We start from the raw sequence: 13,925 nt of genomic DNA, 5'->3' as shown, positions 1-13,925 counted from the left end.
TCTGTGGGTCTCTGTGTGTGAGTCTGTGGGTCTCTGTGTGTGAGTCTGTGGGTCTCTGTGTGGCGAGTCTGTGGGTCTCTGTGTGAGTCTGTGGGTCTTTGTGTGTGAGTCTGTGGGTCTCTGTGTGAGTCTCTGGGGCTCTGTGCGAGTCTGTGGGTCTCTGTGTTTGAGTTTGTAGGTCTCTGTGTGTGAGTCTGTGGGTCTCTGTGTGAGTCTGTGGGTCTTTGTGTGTGAGTTTGTGGGTCTCTGTGTGAGTCTCTGGGGCTCTGTGCGAGTCTGTGGGTCTCTGTGTTTGAGTCTGTGGGTCTCTGTGTGAGTCTCTGGGGCTCTGTGCGAGTCTGTGGGTCTCTGTGTGAGTCTCTGGGGCTCTGTGCGAGTCTTTGGGGCTCTGTGCGAGTCTGTGGGTCTCTGTGAGTCTGTGGGTCTCTGTGTGAGTCTATGGGTCTCTGTGTGAGTCTATGGGTCTCTGTGAGTCTGTAGGTGTCTGTGTGAGTCTGTGGGACTGTGTGAGTCTGTGGGTCTCTGTGTGTGAGTTTGTGGGTCTCTGTGTGTGAGTCTGTGGGTCTCTGTGCGAGTCTGTGGGTCTCTGTGTGAGTCTGTGGGTCTCTGTGCGAGTCTCTGGGGCTCTGCGCGAGTCTCTGGGGCTCTGCGCGAGTCTCTGTGGGTCTCTGTGCACCAAGCGAAGAGCGGTGGCGCAGCGGTTGGCGCAGCGCTTGATTCTCGAACGCGGCTGTCACGCGCCGGCGATGAGCACGGTTGGCTACGCAGGCGCGAGGAGATACAAAGACATCCGGGTGTCGCTCTGAACCCACCGTGTCGTCTTTGACGGGTGTTCGCTCACAGGTTGTACGAGCTTAGTTGCTGAGAGCGTGTGCACGTGTGTCTGTGTGTACGGCCGACACCACTGACGATTACCTGCACCGAGTTCTGGGCCTCCCCTAAGGTCGACTCAGCCTCAAACGAGTACCTGGTGCGGTGCGTAAAAACGTCGCCACTGGAGAGACGAAGGCGGTCGGGCGTGGTGCTGGCCACCCACCCCCCCACGTGTGCCGTGGCTGCCGGCCAAAGTGTGTGTGAGTGCGAGTGTAAGTGTATGTAAGTGTGTGTTAGTGTGTGTGAGGTTGTGAGTGTGTGTAAGTGTGTGTTAGTGTGTGCGTAGGGGAGCGGTAGTGTAGCGGTTAGCGCGCTGCACTATGAACCTGGCGACCCGGGTTCGATTCCCGCTCACGGCTAACACCAGTGACGATTATCTGAACCGGTCCTGGGCCTCCCCTAGGTCGACTCAGCCTTAAATGAGTACCTGGTGCGGTGTGTAAACATCGCCACTGGGGAGACAAAGGCGGTCGGGCGTGGTGCTGGCCACCCACCCCCTCGTGTACCGTTCCGGCCTTCATAGGTGCTCGCTAACAGCACTTGCCCCTACAGTCTGTTAAGGCTATACGGGGGATCTTTGTCTTTGTTAGTGTGTGTGAGGTTGTGAGTGTGTGTAAGTGTGTAGGAGTGTGTGTGTGAGTGTGTGTGAATGTGTGTTAGTGTGTGTTAGTGTGTGTGAGGTTGTGAGTATGTTATAAGTGTGTAGGAGTGTGTGAGTGTGTGTAAGTGTGTGTGAATGTGTTAGTGTGTGCTAGTGTGTGTGAGGTTGTGAGTGTGTGTAAGTGTGTAGGAGTGTGTGTGTGTGTGAGGTTGTGAGTGTGTGTAAGTGTGTAGGAATGTGTGTGAGTGTGTGTAAGTGTGTGTGTGAGTGTGTGAGTGTGTGTGAGTGTGTGTGAGTGTGTGTAAGTGTGTGTGAGGTTGTGAGTGTGTGTAAGTGTGTGTGAGTGTGTGTAAGTGTGTGTGTGTAGGAGTGTGTGTGAGTGTGTGTATAAGTCCGGGGAGCGATAGTGTAGCGGTTAGCGCGCTGCGCTATGAACCCAGAGACACGAGTTCGATTCACGCTCACGGCCAACACCAGTGACGATTATCTGAACCGGTCCCGGGCCTCCCCTAGGTCGACTCAGCCTCAAACGAGTACCTGGTGCGGTGTGTAAACAAAGCCACTGGAGAGACAAAGGCGGTCGGGCGTGGTGCTGGCCACCCACCCCCTCGTGTGCCGTTCCAGCCTTCATAGGTGCTCGCTAACAGCACTTGCCTCTACAGTCTGTTAAGGCTATACGGGGGATTTTTGTTTTTGTGCGTGCGTGTGTGAGTGTGAGTGAGTATGTGAGAGTGTGTAAGTCTGTGTCTGTGTGAGTGTGTAAGTGTAAGTGTGTGTGAGTGTGTGTGAGTGTGTGTGAGTGTGTGTGGGTGTGTGTGTGTAAGTAAGTGTGTGTAAGTGTGTGTGTGTAAGTGTGTGTAAGTGTGTGTAAGTGTGTGTGTGGAAGTGTGTGTATAAGTGTGTGTGAGTGTGTGGTTGTGGAAGTGTGTCTGTGTAAGTGTGAGTGTGTGTGAGTGTGTGTGAGTGTGTGGGTGTGTGTGTGTGTGATTGTGTGTGGGTTTGTGTGTGTAAGTAAGTAAGTGTGTGTAAGTGTGTGTGTGTAAGTGTGTGTGAGTGTGTGTAAGTGTGTGTGAGTGTGTGTGAGTGTGTGTGAGTGTGTAAGTGTGGGTGTGTAAGTGTGTAAGTGTGGGTGTGTAAGTGTGTGTGAGTGTGTGGGTGTGTAAGTGTGAGTGTGTGTGAGTGTGTGTGAGTGTGCGTAAGTGTGTGTAAGTGTGTGAGTGTGAATGTGTGCGCTCGCCAGCAGCACAACTTGTGCGGCCCACGCGAAGGGGCATCTTTGTCTGCGCGTATCGCCGTGATGACCATGGCTGTCTGTTCGGGCTGCGAGCTGCGTGGATTGTCTCCCTCCTAGATACGAATCAGGAAGCGCCGCGCTGCTCGTTAGCGCAAGCCGCTAATTAACTGCTAATCACTCGGCAATGCTGTGCGCACAATGTGTGTGTGTGTGTGGGTATTGATGAGTGTGTGGGTGGTGCATCTGTCACTCACCCTGGTCAATTAACCCCCCCCCACCCCCTCCCCACACACCCACACGTGACGTCGCCTTGGCTCTGTCACCGTGACCTCCAGGCCAGCGAGCATTGCAACGCTTCACGCGATGATTGCCTCGAGGCGCACCTAGCCTGGCACATGCGGCGCGAGGTGGAATCCAATCGGTGGCTAATTGGTGGCGGTCGCTGTGACTGGACTTGTTGAGCGAGTTTTTTTGGAGCATGTGTTTGTGTGGACGGTACATCGATGTGTTTGTGTGTTGTTCGTGTGTTGTTCGTGTGTTGTTCGTGTGTGAATGGGGAGCGGTAGCGCAGCGCTACGAACTCGGGCTGAACGATTAATCGATTTCAAATCGAAATTTGAAACGGTGCGATTAGCAAATCGCAAAGGCTGCGATTTTTTGCGATTTGAGAAGTTCAATTTACTTTCTTATTGGAATGTTTTACGTTTTTATTATTAGAACTTATTTATTTAACTTTACAATAATTCTATGTTTGATTGTTCTATTTCAATAAAACTAATTTTAATAAATACATGTTGGAAGCAATTAATATATTTTAAGTTATCATCCTTGCATTAGAATATATAGAGCAGTTCATATTTTGATGGTATCGTGTGGTAATGCTCCATCACATGTTTGGGTTAGGGTTTGGGCTTAGGGCTTAGTGTTCGGGTCAGTGAATATTGAACAGAAGATTGACTTGAAAAAATGTAATCGCAAATCAAATCGCAATGTCAAAAACATCGCAATTAGATATTTCCCCCGAACCGTTCAGTCCTAATATGAACCATGCCACACCCGAGTTCAATCCCCACTCACGGCCAACAACAGTGACGATTGTTGAAATCGGTGCTGGGCCTCCCCTAGGTTGACTCAGCCACCAAATGAGTACCTGGTGCGGTTTGTAAACATTTCCACTGGGGAGACAAAGGCGGCCGGGCGTGGTTTTTGCCAACGACACCCTCGATTTGCCGTGTCGGCCTGCATAGGTGCTCGCTAACTAGCACTTGCCCCAAAAATATGTTGAGGCTATACGGGGGGGGGGGGGGGGGCGGGGTGTGAGAGAGTGTGAGAAAGAGTGTGAGAGTGAGTGCGAGAAAGAGTGTGAGAGACAGTGCGAGAGTCTTTGTCACACCCACCCACACCGTAATGCATAATTGGTAGTGGGCAAACATCTCAATAGTAAACAATAACAACCTGAAAGTTGACTCCAGTTGGGACTACACCAAGAGCAGCAGCAACAACAACGCCCCCACGTCCCCCCGCCCCCTCCTCCTGCGAGAAGCTGGCAACACCCTCCTGAAAGAGAGCATTGACGCTGCCTGGCAAGTCTCATGCACGCTAAACAAGCGCGGTTATCACATTGTATTCGCAACAACAACAACAAAACGTTTTGCTGGCTGGCCGGCTTTCACGTACGGAGGGACGGACGGATGGTCATGTCCAAAGCACGCGCGGGCTGATCGTGATCATGAAACACACGCAGAGGTAGCGTGGCCTGTGGCTAGTTGTGGTTGCAGTCTTGGTTGTGGTTGTTGCCGTGGTCGTTGTTGTTGTGTTGATGGATGTGAAACTGTCGGGCCTGCTCATAGACACGGCCGCTCGTTAGCCCGAGTCGGCAATTGTCCGCTAATCACTTTCATCAGAGTCGCCTCTGATTGGCTTCAACCCCCCCCCGCTCCCGGAGAAGATGTTCCCGGTATATCGTAGCAGCGTGGGGGGGGGGGGGGGGAGATGCCTGCTGGACCACGTTCTCATTAATTTCAGACATTCCCCTTGACCACAACGCAGTGCATCGGTGATGACTGCTGCTGCTCATGCTGCTGGGTTGTCAGTGCTGCACAAGCACAGTCAACGACAACATCAACGACAACATCAACAACTCAACACGTCAATAGCCCTGTCGCCTTAAATATAATTAAACATGTATACAACAGGCGACGTTTCGTACAGTGGCCCTCTATCATAGCGCATGAAAAAGGGCCATTGTGCAGAAGCGTCGTCTATTATATATTAATTTTCTTACTAGGAATATATATATTTTAAAGAAAGCTTGAATAATTATGATTTTTTTGTGCGTTTGCACCACCGCCAACGCAGCAGCAGCGTCGCCACCGAATAATTAGTTCAGCCGTGAACAAAGATAATTGTTCGTTTTAAGGCAATCAAAGCAGCAGTGCTGGGATTTAGCCAAATACAGCAAAAAAAAAAACACGTTTTTTTTAAAACAAACTGATGTAATGATATTGTGTGCGTGTGTGCTCGCTAACAGCATGTGGCCCAACAGCCAATTACGGCTATAAGGGATATTTTTGTCTTTATCTGTGTGCAGTCATTGGTGATCGGGTCTGAGCTCATTAACTCTCGACACTTTGTTTTATGTTACCAGGCAAGGCCCACTGTGCTCTCTATAGCGGCGCCTTTTCAGAAGTGACTTTGCCGCAAATGACGTGGAAGTTGATAGCAGTAATTCTAGATTTGAAGCTTTCGTGACTGCAAGGATTCGTACTCTCAGTTCGTTCGGTAAAGTCACGTAGGTAAAAATGAAATTAAAATTAATAAAAAAATAAAAACAATAAAATCACGACGCTTCGGAGGAAACACAAGCTTCCGTCTTTTTGCTGTGACAGTTTCACCTGAAGACGGAAGCTTGTGTTGCCTCCGAAACGTCGTGATTTTATTGTTTTTATTTTTTATTAATTTTAATTTCATTTGATAGCAGTAGCCACACACTCTGAACCGCGTGACGTTGATTCGAAATGTGGAGGGGAAAACCGGATGACTCGGAGAAAAATCCTCGACGACGATGACGACGACGATGATGATATCGAGTGGCTTTGTGAGCGCCACTTCGAGTCGACTCGAGTCCCTGACAGCTGCTCCCAGAACTCGAGTTGATGGGCAACTTTGTTCCAAGATGATGAAAAATAAAAAGAGACTTTACCCTTTCTGCCAATAAAACAGGATGTGTAAGGGTGTCCAAACACCAAATAGAAACCTTTTGCAAGCAATCAAGTCCGCATTAACCACACGCGCGTGTGCGAAACACGCAAACAGACATCCTCTGATACCAATGTCTGCGTTGTATTTGAAACTGATTGGCCCACACCGGAGACGGCCAACTTCGTGACTTTGTCTCACCACCAGCGTTAGACCAGAGACAGCCAAAAGGCGAACAGAGCTTGTTGCAAAAGGTGCCCGTTTGGTGTTTGCACATCTTAACGCCTCCTGTTTTATTGGCAGAGAGGGTAGACGCCTCTTCTTATTTTTTCATCATCTTGGATGCTGGCACAAAGGTCACGTGGACAACTCTGGCCCATCAACCTCCCTTGTGGCCATGACGCGTCCTGCCCAAGCTCACTCACCTGAACCGTTTGTTCAGCGTCCCTGCCCTGTGTATGTCCTCGAATCCACGAGTTCCTCTCTCTCTCTCAATGTAAGCAGTGATGTCGACGATGATGCACGTGGGTGCTGCTTGTGGTCCAGCGCTCTCTGTGTGCGTGTGGAGACAGCAGCCAGGGTTAGTGGATCACCACGCAGATCTTGCTGCTAACTCCTGGATCGCCAGGAGAAGGCGGTACAGGAAGTGCGGACTCATCGCCATTTGTTTCCATCTGTACGGGGATTGAGCGTTGCCCCCTCGCGCAAGCCGTGGGGTTTCTCCTGCTACTCCGGTTTCGTCCTCACACCTGAATAATAAACAACGCTCACCATTAATTTCCTTAGAACTTTTTTGTGTGTTTTAGTTCATTGTCCTTCCTCCGTACGGTTGGCAACGTACGGTGCGAAAGAAGTTCAACAGTCATACATACACGTACGTGCATACAATTAGCTGACGGAAAACATAATAGAATACAAACCCAGTGTGACAACAGGACCCTCCTGAAAGTGGGTCCTGCGACTCGCTGTTGCTGTCCCTGGATGGATGAACGAGTGAAATTCCAATTTTCAATGCGTCTCGTTTGCAGCGAGAGACATTGCGTAATAAGAACACGGAACACACACACGTAGTGCGCGATCATTGCAGACGAGCACAAATCAATACCGCGGGAATGGAACCCCGCGCCAAACTTAAATGAAATACAATTCGAGGTCACATTTCACATGGATTTGCGTTGTCTGAGCAGTAAATCTTCACGTTGCCTCGGCAGGGACCGCCAAGTGCTTCTTGAAGGGCGGTGTCAGAATGCCACGCGGAGCCCTGTAATGCCACAATGCATGGGCCCTGATTGTGGGGGATCTCTTCTTGTATAAGGTCTGGGTCAGGATGCCACGGGGGGTTGTCTAATGCCACAATGCATGGGCCCTGATTGTGTGGGCCCTCTGTTCGTGTGAAGCCCGGGGCACATTGCCTCTCTTACCCCCGGCCTTGCACCTCGTCACCACTCCCCCAAGGGTGCATGTGCGTCCTACACACGCACGGCGCTGTCTCTGCCGACCCACTGCTGGATGATGGCCCTCCCCACGCTGTAGTACCCACGGAGTGGCAGCCAAGGAATGGCACGGGGTTCGAGAGAGGACGTACACCGAGGAAGGGCTTGGGAGAGGGGGAGATTCAGCCGGATTGTGACAACGCTCCTGCGTTGTCACAATTAATTAAAATTAATAAAAATAAAATAATAAAATCACGACGTTTCGGAGGCAAAACAAGTCTCCGTCAATCAGGTGGGACCGTCACAGCCAGATCTGCTGCATCAAGCATGATGACTTGTGTTGCCTCCGAAACGTCGTGATTTTATTATTTTATTTTTATTAATTTTAATTTCATTTTTTTACCTACGTGACTTTACCGAAAGGACTAAGAGTATGAATCTTTGCAGTCACGAAAGCTTCAAATCTAGAACCACCAGTGGACTTGCGCGGACTACGCAGAAAACACTCTTGAATTCTTCTCACGTTTCCCTCTGAGGTGCGTGGACGCCCCGTGCTCTTCCCCTTACACAACCAGCGCGTTTCCTCAAATTGTCGGTACCCACGACGAATGCTCTTTGACATTAGCGGATCAATGTCAAAACGCCGTTGAAACGCACGCTGCACCGCAATTACGGATTCAGTCTTGCTGAACTGCAGACGGCAAAACGCCCCTTGTGTGTTGTGGGGTCACCGTCCTGCGAATGAATGAGGCTAGCGGCTGTTTGTGCGCTGGGAGAGGCATCCTGCGGTCATCATTTGAAACTCTACGCCCTTCCCTCTCTACGCCCCGCCCCCTCTACGCCCCGCCCCCTCTACGCCCCGTCCTCTCTACGCCCCGCCCTCTCTACGCCCCGCCCTCTCTACGCCCCGCCCCCTCTATGCCCCGCCCCCTCTATGCCCCGCCCTCTCTATGCCCCTCCCCCTCTATGCCCCGCCCCCTCTATGCCCCGCCCTCTCTATGCCCCTCCCCCTCTATGCCCCGCCTCCTCTATGCCCCGCCCCCTCTATGCCCCGCCCCCTCTATGCCTCGCCCTCTCTATGCTCCTCCCCCTCTATGCCCCGCCCTCTCTATGCCCCGCCCTCTCTACGCCCCGCCCTCTCTACGCCCCGCCCCCTCTATGCCCCGCCCCCTCTATGCCCCGCCCCCTCTATGCCCCGCACTCTCTATGCCCCGCCCTCTCTATGCCCCGCCCCCTCTATGCCCCGCCCTCCCTATGCCCCGCCCTCTCTATGCCCCGCCCCCTCTATGCCCCGCCCCCTCCACGCCCCGCCCTCTCTATGCCCCGCCCCCTCTATGCCCCGCCCCCTCCACGCCACGCCCTCTCTATGCCCCGCCCTCTCTATGCCCCGCCCCTCTATGCCCCGCCCTCCCTCTGCCCCGCCCTCTCTATGCCCCTCCCTCTCTACGCCCCGCCCTCTCTACGCCCCGCCCCCTCTATGCCCCGCCCTCTCTATGCTCCTCCCCCTCTATGCCCCGCCCTCTCTATGCCCCGCCCTCTCTACGCCCCGCCCTCTCTACGCCCCGCCCCCTCTATGCCCCGCCCCCTCTATGCCCCGCCCCCTCTATGCCCCGCACTCTCTATGCCCCGCCCTCTCTATGCCCCGCCCCCTCTATGCCCCGCCCTCCCTATGCCCCGCCCTCTCTATGCCCCGCCCCCTCTATGCCCCGCCCCCTCCACGCCCCGCCCTCTCTATGCCCCGCCCCCTCTATGCCCCGCCCCCTCCACGCCACGCCCTCTCTATGCCCCGCCCTCTCTATGCCCCGCCCCCTCTATGCCCCGCCCTCCCTATGCCCCGCCCTCTCTATGCCCCTCCCTCTCTATGCCCCGCCCTCTCTATGCCCCGCCCCCTCTATGCCCCGCCCTTTCAAGTGGTAAGAGTTTCATTCATGGGCGGTTCGTGGTTGCAGAGATATCGCGATTTCAAATCGGGTCCATCCTTTTGAAACTTCCTGTATGTTTAGAGGCTGCATGTCTCCCTCCCTGCGGTCGCGTGGATTTCTCTCCGAGTCTTTCGGAGTTTCTCTCCGCATTTAGCAACGTGCGCATCGACTGTGTGGCTGTTCTACATGTCCACACGACGATGACGATGAGCCCAACTCCGTTGAGCTCTCATTTGTGATGGACAGGTCGCTGCTGAAAAATATCTGCATAGCTCAGTGGGCCTTACCTGGTAATATCTCTTTAAAGTTTGGTTATATATTTACTCCGATCAGCTCGCTCACCGGACGGTTAGTCGCCCCCAATCGCTCTTCTGCCGCTAATGTGATTAACTGGGTGGACACCACTCACACCCCTTCGAGCAAATTAGTGCGTTGTATAATCATAATAATACGAATCACACGGGGCGGTAGTGACAATTGTTTAGAGTTGAGTAAGATAACACCAGACGGCACCGGTGTCTCTTCCTCATCCAGATCGTTAATGAGGCCGTTCCGCGTCAGCTCAGATTGCTGTGCCCAGCAGATTCAGGGTTCTTTTTTTCTTACTGCGGTTACGAATATGGATGAGAATTGCACAAAGTTTTTTTTTTATAATGCAACAACCACAATAACATTCTAGATTTGAAGCTTTCGTGACTGCAAGGATTCATACTCTTAGGTTTTTTCGATAAAGTCACGTAGGTAAAAAATAAATAACAAAAGATAAGTAATAAAAATAATAGAGGAAATAATAGAAATAAAATAATAAATCACGACGTTTCGGAGGCAACACAAGCTTCCGTCTTCAGGTGGAACCGTCACAACACGATTGCTGTATCAAGTAAACTTAAGAGTATACCACAATAACAACAACATGTTTTACCCACCACAAATTAATCAAATGATCGCGCCCCCCCCCGCCTCACCGGCAAACTCATGCCCATAGCCGGGCAAAGCGACCACCACCTTGTGCCGCACAGGGGCAGCTGCCAAAGGGGGGGGGGGTGCGGGGCCGGCGGATCTGATCTCTGAGACGTCTGTGGAATGCGACCATTCATTTATTCATTCAGCTCCTCTCTAGCTGCCGCTGCCACCGCCACCACCACCGGCCCCTCGTGTCGACTCAGCGCCCTTCCTCTCCCCCCAGCGGCAATGGAGAGCCATCGTCGTCAACCCCCAGAGCGGCGATTGAGTCGCCTTTCGACATCCATATCGGCGTGTCCCCTTTCAATTCCTCTTCACCTGCGCCGCCTCGCCCGGCGATTTCGTGCCACGCTCACGCCCGCCCGCCCCGCCCGCCCCACGCGAATCGATGGCAATCAGCTAATGCCTCCATATTTTCGCCGTAATTCTAAACCGCGCCCGTGACTTGCCGTTGCAATCGGCGAGGAAACCCGAGCGCGAATCCATCAAGGTCAAGCGGCTGCCGCTGATTATGCGTTTAATCACAATTAGGGAGGCGACTGTGGTTCACTGTGTGACGGGTGGGGGAGGTCGGGGGCGCGCGGAGCGGTTGAGTTTTAAAAAATGTTTTGAAAGTTTTTATTTTTTTCCCACTGGTCACAACCGAGCCGTGCCGCGGACGTGCACCAGTGCCGAGGCAGCCCCACACACCCCCCCCCCACCAGGACATGCCACACAAAAGACAATCACACGGGGTGTCTGTGTGTGTGTGGTTTTTGGTTTGTGTGGTTTTTGTGTGTGTGGTTTTTGTGTGTGCGTGTGGTTTTTGTGTGTGTGGTTTTTGTGTGTGTGCGGTTTTTGTGTGTGTGGTTTTTGTGTGTGTGTTTTGTGTGTGTGTGGTTTTTTTGTGTGTGTGGTTTTTGTGTGTGTTTTTGTGTGTGTGGGGTTTTTGTGTGTGTGTGTGTTTTTGTGTGTGTTTTGTGTGTGTGTGTGTTTTTTGTGTGTGTATGTGGTGTTTGTCTGTGTGTGTGGTTTTTGTGTGTGTGTGGTTTTTGTGTGTGTGTGGTTTTGTATGTGTTTTTTGTGTGTGTGTGTGATTTTTGTATGTGTGTGGTTTTTGTGTGTGTGGTTTTTGTGTGTGTTTTGTGTGTGTGTTTTTAGTGTGTGTGTGTTTTAGTGTGTGTGTGTTTGTGTCACTTGCAGAATTGATGTACTCGATGCAATTTGAAGTTATATGCTTCATTTGCTTATTTAAGGGCCGTGGCGGTGGTGTGATGTTGTCTTCCTCGCCTGGTATGCAGGAGGTCGGGGTGGGGGGTCCATACCGACCCTGATGCCTCTATATTTGGAGTTTGGGTGCCTCGCTCTCTCTCCGTGGTCGCGCGGATTGTTTCTACACGCTTGCATTTAGCTCACTCTGTCTGTTGTTGTTGTCGTTGTTGTCGTTGTTGTTGTCGTTGTTGTATCCTCACATCTTATAACTCACACACACACACAAAGACAAAGGTCCCCCGTATAGCCGCAATAGACTGGAGGGGCAAGTGCTGTTAGCGAGCGCGCGCAACACACACACACACACGTACAATAGCATCACATCAGTTTGGTAAAAACTATTTTTTATATAATACTTTGGCTAAATCCCAGCACTGTCCCTTTGATTTCCGTACGAGCAACAATTCTCTTTCCTTGTGGCTGAACTAATGATTCGGTGGTGCTGCTACTGCGTTGGCGGTGGTACAGGAGCACAAATAATAATTCTTAAAACTCAACAGATTCGTCGAATTTCTTTAGTAATATTTCAAAGTCATTATATAATAGTATTATTAATAGTCGCCGTGACTGCACAATGGACATTTTTCATGCGCTATGATCGAGGGGCATTGCACGAAACGTCGCCTATTAGAAATGTTTAATTATATTTAAGGCGACAGGGCTATTGACGTGTTGAGTTGTTGTTGTTGTTGTTGTTGTTGATGTTGTCGTTGATGTTGTCGTTGACTGTGCTTGTGCAGCACTGACAACCCAGCAGCATGAGCAGCAGCAGTCATCACCGATGCACTGCGTTGTGGTCAAGGGGAATGTCTGAAATTAATGAGAACGTGGTCCAGCAGGCATCTCCCCCCCCCCCCCCACGCTGCTACGATATACCGGGAACATCTTCTCCGGGAGCGGCGGGGGGGGGGGCTGAAGCCAATCAGAGGCGACTCTGATGAAAGTGATTAGCGGACGATTGCCGACTCGGGCTAACGAGCGGCCGTGTCTATGAGCAGGCCCGACAGTTTCACATCCATCAACACAACAACAACAACCACGGCAACAACCACAACCAAGACTGCAACCACAACAGCCACAGGCCACGCTACCTCTGCGTGTGTTTCATGATCACGATCAGCCCGCGCGTGCTTTGGACGTGACCATCCGTACGTGAAAGCCGGCCAGCCAGCAAAACTTTGTTGTTGTTGTTGTTGCGAATACAATGTGATAACCGCGCTTGTTTAGCGTGCAGGAGACTTGCCAGGCAGCGTCAATGCTCTCTTTCAGGAGGGTGTTGCTAGCTTCTCGCAGGAGGAGGGGGCGGGGGGACGTGGGGGCGTTGTTGTTGTTGCTGCTGCTGTTGCTGTGTAGTCCCAACTGGAGTCAACTTTCAGGTTGTTCATAATCAAGGTTTTTGGGTCAGATCGCGTTATTTATAAATGTGTCGTAACCCTCCACCACCCGACACGGCCAAACAGTAAAAAATGTGTCACGTTGTGTCAAATCATTCACTTCTTTAGCCCACCGGTGGGTTGAAGAGAGAATCAACAGCATTTTAAAATGTGAGTAGTACGACGTTTCGCTGGTAATTACAATCTGCTTCATCGGGCAAGAACGTTGAAGCTCTCCTGTTGCTCCCGGTTTTAAATTCAATCTGGTGCAGTGATTTGAGGCAAATCATTGCAGGTTGTTATTGTTTACTATTGAGATGTTTAATCACACTCTCACACTCTCTCTCACACTCTCACACATACACACACTCTCACACACACTCTCTCACACTCTTTCACACTCTCTCACTCTCACACACTCTCTTTCTCTCACTCTCACACACTCTCTCACACACACTCTCTCACACTATCTCATTCTCACGCACTCTCTCTCACTCTCACACACACTCTCACACACACTCTCTCACACACACTCTCACTCTCTCACACTCTCACACACACACACTCTCTCACTCTCACACACTCTCTCTCACTCACACATACACTCTCTAACACACTCACACACACACTCTTACTCACACACACACTCTCACACGCACACTGTGGTGGTCATGCCGTTGCCAAATTTTCGCCTTCGGATTTGGCAGCGGAGCTACTGCTGGACTCGCTCGCATCATCATCATCAGTCTTCTTCTTCTCGAGGAGGAGCCGCGCTGTAGCCGCCGCCTGCTCTCACATTTGCACTTGAGAATTAGCAACTCAACCTCGCGTCTCGCGCCCAGCTAATGGGGGCCGGCTTGTGTTGTTGCGTGTGTGGGTGCATGTGCGTGTGTGTGGGTGCATGTGTGTGTGTGCGTGTGTGTGGGTTCGTGTGTGTGTGGGTGCGTGTGTGTGTGGGTGTGTGTGTGCGTGCGTGTGTGTGTGGGTGCGTGTGTGTGTGTTGTGGGTGCGTGTGTGTGTGTGGGTGCGTGTGTGGGTTCGTGTGTGTGTGTGGGTGCGTGTGTGGATGATGTGTGT

Source organism: Lethenteron reissneri, chromosome 26 (genome assembly GCF_015708825.2).
Source record: "Lethenteron reissneri isolate LAM-NWPU_2019-01 chromosome 26, ASM1570882v1, whole genome shotgun sequence".
NCBI lineage: Eukaryota > Metazoa > Chordata > Hyperoartia > Petromyzontiformes > Petromyzontidae > Lethenteron > Lethenteron reissneri.
The sequence above is the reverse complement of the archived record's forward strand: the minus strand, read 5'-3'. Positions refer to the sequence as shown.